Here is a 6,910-nt window from a genome sequence, read left to right as displayed (position 1 = left end):
ACTTAATTTTTTTATTGTATTTGTAGCAGGATTATCAGACATTGCTCGCAGAATTTTTGTTCCATATTATTCTCAATATACTTCGAGATGCTCAGAGTTGCTTCATCCAGATGTGAATTTCTATATTTGGAGTCAAATCAATGGCGGAAAGGGACCTAATGGGTGTTTTTTTGTGGTGGAAATTTGGCGGGCACCTTGAGAAAAGGGGATAGAACTTTATTTCATAGAGTTAGAGATGGGGAAGGATCGTCACATCCACCATAATTGATACCAAAAATGCTAGAAACAGTAAGACAATTGGCGCTAAATGAGGTGAGACGCGAGTCAGCACAACGTGAGGTAGCGCTAAAGGCCCAAATGGAGGAGCAACATAATTTTTTATTTATTAATTTATTAATTATTTTTTATTTTTTATTATATTATAATTTTTTATTTTTCATTTTAATATATATAAAACTTTTTTTATTAATATTTATTAATTTAATATATTTAATAAAAAATTTATTGAAACATAATTTAATTTAAAAAAAGTATTTTTAGTGATGTGATTTTCATGTCGCAAATTTGTGACATGAAAATCACATTGCAACTTCTTTATAAAAAAAAACAGATGTTTAGAGACATGAAAATCACGTCACAAATTTCCTGCATTTTCTTGTTAGAACATGAAATGTTCTGATCAATATTTCTAGTTTTGATGATAACATTATATATGAATTTTGTATAAGACAATGTGGTACTCTAATTATTCACCTTTTCCATTTCAGAAAAAGTCTAAGAGAGTATGCACAAAATCAGCATTCAGAAGCTCTGACCCAGAAGATCTAGATGACTTCGTCAGAACATGGTCTGGAAGACATCTGAAGATGGTCTTGAGAAAATCAGAACATGATCTGGATAGCATCAGAAGATGGCAATCAGAAGCAAGGCTCTGAAGATCTGATGGTATCACGCTGCAAGGAACTTCCAAAGTCTGCTGACTGAAGTTATATTCTGCACCAACGCTGAAGACTCTGATATTCAAACGTCACTCTCATAATCTGAGTCCAGAAGCAAGTACAAGATGAAAAAGCTACAACGTCAAATATGAATTGAAAAAAGGTACGTTAGAAGCTACAAAAGGCAAAGTCAGCAAGAGCAGTTGATACAAGGCTCGAGGTAGTTGACAAAAGAGTGAAACATTAAATGCAGCAGTGTACTATTCACGTAAAGCATTAAATGCTCCTCAAAGGTCACTTTTCTCATTGCCTATATAAGAGAAGCTCTGGACGCTGAAGAATAGATAACTTACGCAAAATCAATCTTAAGCTGCCAAATTTTTTCTACACGTTATCACACATACAGCAAAGATCTTCATCTTCAACCTCACAAATATTGTAATATCTTAGTGAGTGTTAGAACTTAATCTTGAGAGTAAATCACTTGGTGATTATAGCTTATTAAGAAGCACTTTAAACTCTTGTAACATTGTTCAATATTCTGTAAAAGAATACCTAGAGTGATCAAGTTGTGATCAGCATACTCTAGAAGACTTAGAAGTTGTCTAAGTGGAAAACCATTGTAATCAAGATTGATTATTGGATTAAATCCTCAGTGGAGGTAAATCACTCTGTCAGGGGTGGACTGGAGTAGTTTGATTAACAACGAACCAGGATAAAAATATATGTGTGATTATTTTTCATCTACCATTTTCTAGAAACAACCCTTATTCAATCCCCCCTTTCTAAGTGTTTTTCACCCCTTCAATTGGCATCAGAGCGTCGGTTCTAGGTGCAAACGTTTAACAGTGTTAGACAAAAGATTCAGGAGAAAAACACAAAATGGTTGGTCCAATTCCACCTCCTACCGAGCAAAACAACAATAGTATCAATGGAAGTAACAGCTTCAATGGTTACAATAGACCCCCAGTCTTTGATGGTGAGAACTTTGAATATTGGAAAGATAGGCTTGAAAGTTATTTTCTATGTCAAGTGGTGATCTATGGGACTTAGTGTTGGATGGTTACATACATTCAGTGAATGCTTGTGGAGTCAAAATCACCATACAAGCTATGAGTGATGACTAGAAGAAAGAGTTCAAAAATCATCACAAAGCAAGGACTATATTGTTAAATGCCATTTCACATGCTGAGTATGAGAAGATCACAAACAGAGAAACTGCGCATGATATCTTTGAATCTCTGAAGATGACTCATGAAGGAAATGCACAAGTCAAGGAGACAAAAGCTCTGGCTCTCAACCAGAAGTATGAAGCCTTCAGAATGGAAGATGGTGAAAATATTGAAGCAATGTTTTCCAGATTCCAGAATCCGACTGCTGGGTTAAGAGTTCTTGACAAGGGATACACAAAAGCTGATCATGTTAAGAAGATAATCAGAAGTTTACCCAGAAGATGAGGACCAATGGTTACAGCATTCAAGATTGCAAAGAATTTGAATGAAGTATCTCTTGAGGAGCTTATAAGTGCACTGAGGAGTCATGAGATTGAGCTTGATGCAAATGAGCCTCAGAAGAAAGGTAAGTCTATTGCTTTAAAATCTAAAAATAAACATTATGCTAACGCTTTTCAGGCAAAAGAAGAAGGATCTAACGAATCAGAGTCAGAAGAAGAAGATGAATTGTCTCTTATATCCAGAAGGGTAAATCAACTCTGGAAAAGCAAGCAGAGAAGATTCAAGAACTTCAAGAAACCTGAAAAGGGAGAATCGTCTGAACACAGAAGATCTAGCAAGAAGAAGATAGTGTGCCATGAAAGCAAAGAACCTGGACACTACAAGAATGAATTTCCTAAGCTTCAGAGGGAAAAGCCCAGAAAGAAGTTTGAAAAGAAGAAAGGCATGATGGCTACTGGGATGACTCTGATTCATCTGATCAAGAGTTAGACTCTGAAGATGAGCAAGCCAACATAGCACTCATGGCAACAGTTGATACTGAAGAAGAATTTACTTCTGATTCAAACTCTTAAGAGGTATTTTCTGAACTCACTAGAGAAGAGTTAGTTTATAGTTTATCAGAACTTCTGGAAGTCAAGAGTCAACTTAGTCTCAAATACAAAAAGCTCAAAAATATTTTTGCATCTGAAACTAAAAGGCTTGAAATAGAAAACTATGAACTAAAAGGAAAATTTTTAAAATTAACTAAAGATGTCGCATCTTTGGAAACATCTTCAAGTTCATACACGTCTATCCCAAGTACTAACAATATTCTGAAATAATGTGACTTGAGCTTCAGAAAGTTCTTATCTAGAGGTATAGGCAGAAGTCAGTTAGCCTCTATGATTTATGGTGTTGGTGGAAACAAAATGATAGGTATAGGTTTTGAGGGAGAAATTCCATATAAATTAGAACATGTTGATGAAATGGTCATTAATTACAAACCTTTGTATGAACAATTTAAGTATGGTCATTCTCATGATATCAAACACACATCACACTCTAATAGTTTCCATATTACATACACAAAGAAACATGTTGTTGCACATTCTGGTAAATCTTATGTAAAATCTCATTTCAATCAGAACATGAGAATGACTAATCCCAAAGGACCCAAAAGAATGTGGGTACCTAAGGATAAGATAATTTCTGTTGCAGATCTCTTTCAAAGCACAAAAGATAAACATGTCATGGTACCTGGACTCTGGGTGCTCACGTCACATGAAGGGAAAAAGGTCTATGTTCCAAAGTCTGGAACTTAATTCTGCTGGAGAAGTGAAGTTTGGAGGGAACCAGAAGGGCAAAATCATAGGCTCTGGAACCATATATATTGGTAATTCTCCCTCTATAACTAATGTTCTTTTAGTAGATGGATTAGCTCATAATTTATTGTCCATAAGTCAATTAAGTGACAATGGTTATGACATAATATTTAATCAAAAGTCTTGTAGAGCTGTTAGTCAAAAGGATGGCACAATCCTATTTACAGGCAAGAGAAAGAACAACATTTATAAGATTGATCTTTCAGATCTTAAGAACTAACAGGTTACTTGCCTTCTGTATGTTAACGAAGAGCAGTGGGTCTGGCACAGAAGATTGGGTCATGCTAGTATGAGAAAGATTTCTCAGATTAACAAACTCAATCTGGTCAGAGGACTCCTAAATCTGAAATATAAATCAGATGCTCTTTGTGAAGCATGTCAGAAAGGGAGGTTTTCAAAACCTGCGTTTAAGTCTAAAAATGTTGTCTCTTCCTCTAGGCCTTTAGAACTTCTACATATTGATCTTTTTGGCCCAGTCAAAACAGCATCAATCAGAGGCAAGAAATATGGATTGGTCATTGTAGATGACTACAGCAGATGGACATGGGTAAAGTTCTTAAAACACAAGGATGAGTCACATTCTGTGTTCTTTGACTTCTGTAATCAGATTCAATTTGAAAAGGAATGTAAAATCATAAAAGTCAGAAGTGATCATGGTGGTGAATTTGAGAACAAATTCTTTGAAATTTATTTCAAAGAAAATGGTATTGCCCATGATTTCTCTTGTCCTAGAACTCCACAACAAAATGGAGTTGTAGAACGAAAGAATATGACTCTCCAAGAAATGGCCAGAACCATGATCAATGAGACTAATATGGCTAAGCATTTCTGGGTAGAAGTAATTAACACAACTTGTTATATTCAGAATAGAATCTCAATTAGACCTATTCTTATATTCAGAATAGAATCTCAATTAGACCTATTCTAAATAAGACTCCTTATGAATTGTGGAAGAACATAAAGCCTAACATTTCATATTTCCATCCATTTGGATGTGTTTGTTATATTCTGAAAACTAAGGATCATCTGAATAAGTTTGATTCCAAAGCTCGGAAGTGTTTCCTTCTTGGATATTCTGAACGCTCTAAGGGCTACAGAGTATACAATACTGAAACTTGATAGTTGAGGAATCAATCAATATCAGATTTGATGATAAGCTTGGCATTGAAAAGGAAAAGCAGAATGAGAATTTTGCAGATATAGACATTTCTGATCCAGATCATGAAGAACCCAGAAGAAATGATGATTTAGAAGATCAAGTTGCTGCTTCCTTAGAGAATCTCAGAATATCTGAAGAGCCAACACTCAGAAGATCTTCAAGAATCAACTATGCACATCCAGAAGATGTTATAATTGGAAAGAAAGATGATCCCATCAGAACAAGAGCATTTCTAAAGAACAACTCAGAATGTCAATTTGGTTTAGTGTCTTTGATTGAGCCAACTTCTGTTGATAAAGCTCTGGAAGATGCTGACTGGATTATTGCTATGCAAGAAGAGTTAAATCCGTTTACAAGAAATGATGTTTGGGATCTGGTTCCAAGACCTAAAGGACTCAATATTATTGGAACAAAATGGGTATTCAGAAACAAGCTGAATGAGAAAGGTGAAGTTATCAGAAACAAAGCCAGACTGATTGCTCAGAGCTATAGTCATTAATAAGGTATTGACTACACTGAAACCTTTGCACCAGTGGCTAGGTTAGAATCTATTAGATTGTTAATTTATTTTGCCACTCAGAATAACATCACTCTGTATCAGATGGATGTTAAGAGTGCCTTTTTAAATGGTTATATAGATGAAGAAGTTTATGTTCACCAACCTCCTGGTTTTGAAGACTCCAAGTCTCCATAACATGTTTTTAAACTAAAGAAATCATTATACGGTTTGAAGCAAGCTCCCAGAGCTTGGTATGAAAGATTAAGTTCTTTCCTTCTGGATAATGGTTTCACAAGTGGAAAAGTAGACACAACTCCCTTCTATAAAACCTATAAAAAGGATATGTTAATTTTCCAAATTTATGTAGATGATATTATTTTTGGAACATCTAATGCTACACTTGGAAAGGAGTTTGCTAAGTCTATGCATGCAGAATTTGAGATGAGCATGATGGGAGAACTCAAATACTTCTTAGGCATTCAGATCAATTAAACCTCTGAAGGAACCTATGTTCATCAGACTAAGTATGTCAAAGAACTTCTGAAGAAGTTCAAACTATCTGAAAGCAAAGAAGCAAAAACTCAAATGCATCCAACTTGCGTATTAGGTAAGGATGAGCTAAGCAAGAAAGTAGATCAGAAGATCTACAGAGGTATGATAGGATCTCTTCTCTATCTGACTGCTTCTAGACCTGATATTTTATTCAGTGTGTGCTTGTGTGCTAGATTCCAATCAGATCCTAGAGAATCTCACTTAACTGCAGTTAAGAGAATTCTAAGGTATCTGAAAGGTACTACTAATGTTGTTTTAGTGTACAGAAGATCTGAGGAATGCAACTTAGTAGGATACTATGATGCTGATTATGCTGAAGATAGAGTTGAAAGGAAAAGTACTTCTGGAAGCTGTCAGTTTCTGGGAAGTAACTTGATCTCCTGGTACAACAAGAAGCAAGCAACAATTGCACTCTCTACTACAGAAGCAGAATATGTAGCTACTGCTGGATGTAGTACACAGATACTCTGGATGTTAAGTCAGCTAGAAGACTATTAGATATATGAGAGTAACATTCCTATATTTTGTGATAATACTTCTGCTATATGTTTATCTAAAAATCCTATTTTATATTCTAAAGCTAAACATATAGAGATTAAACATCACTTTATTAGGGACTATGTTCAGAAGGGTGTTCTTTCTTTAAACTTTGTCGATACAGACCATCAATGGGCTGATATCTTTACAAAACTCCTTGCTGAAGATAGGTTTAAGTTCATTCTGAAGAACATCAGTATGGATTTGTGCCCAGAATGAAGTTTTGAGATGATCTGATATGTGGATTAGTATGAAGAATATGTTTTATTTTCTTATCAGATGTTCTGATTATGTATGTTCATATGGATACTTTGGAACTGTTATTTCTCACGTTTCATGTGCCTAAGTATGATTCAGAATTCCTGTTAAAGCAAAACAGCTGTCACCAGCTATTCCAGATGATGACCACG

The sequence above is a fragment of the Vicia villosa genome, linkage group LG1 (assembly GCF_029867415.1).
Source record: "Vicia villosa cultivar HV-30 ecotype Madison, WI linkage group LG1, Vvil1.0, whole genome shotgun sequence".
Lineage (NCBI taxonomy): Eukaryota > Viridiplantae > Streptophyta > Magnoliopsida > Fabales > Fabaceae > Vicia > Vicia villosa.
The sequence above is the reverse complement of the archived record's forward strand: the minus strand, read 5'-3'. Positions refer to the sequence as shown.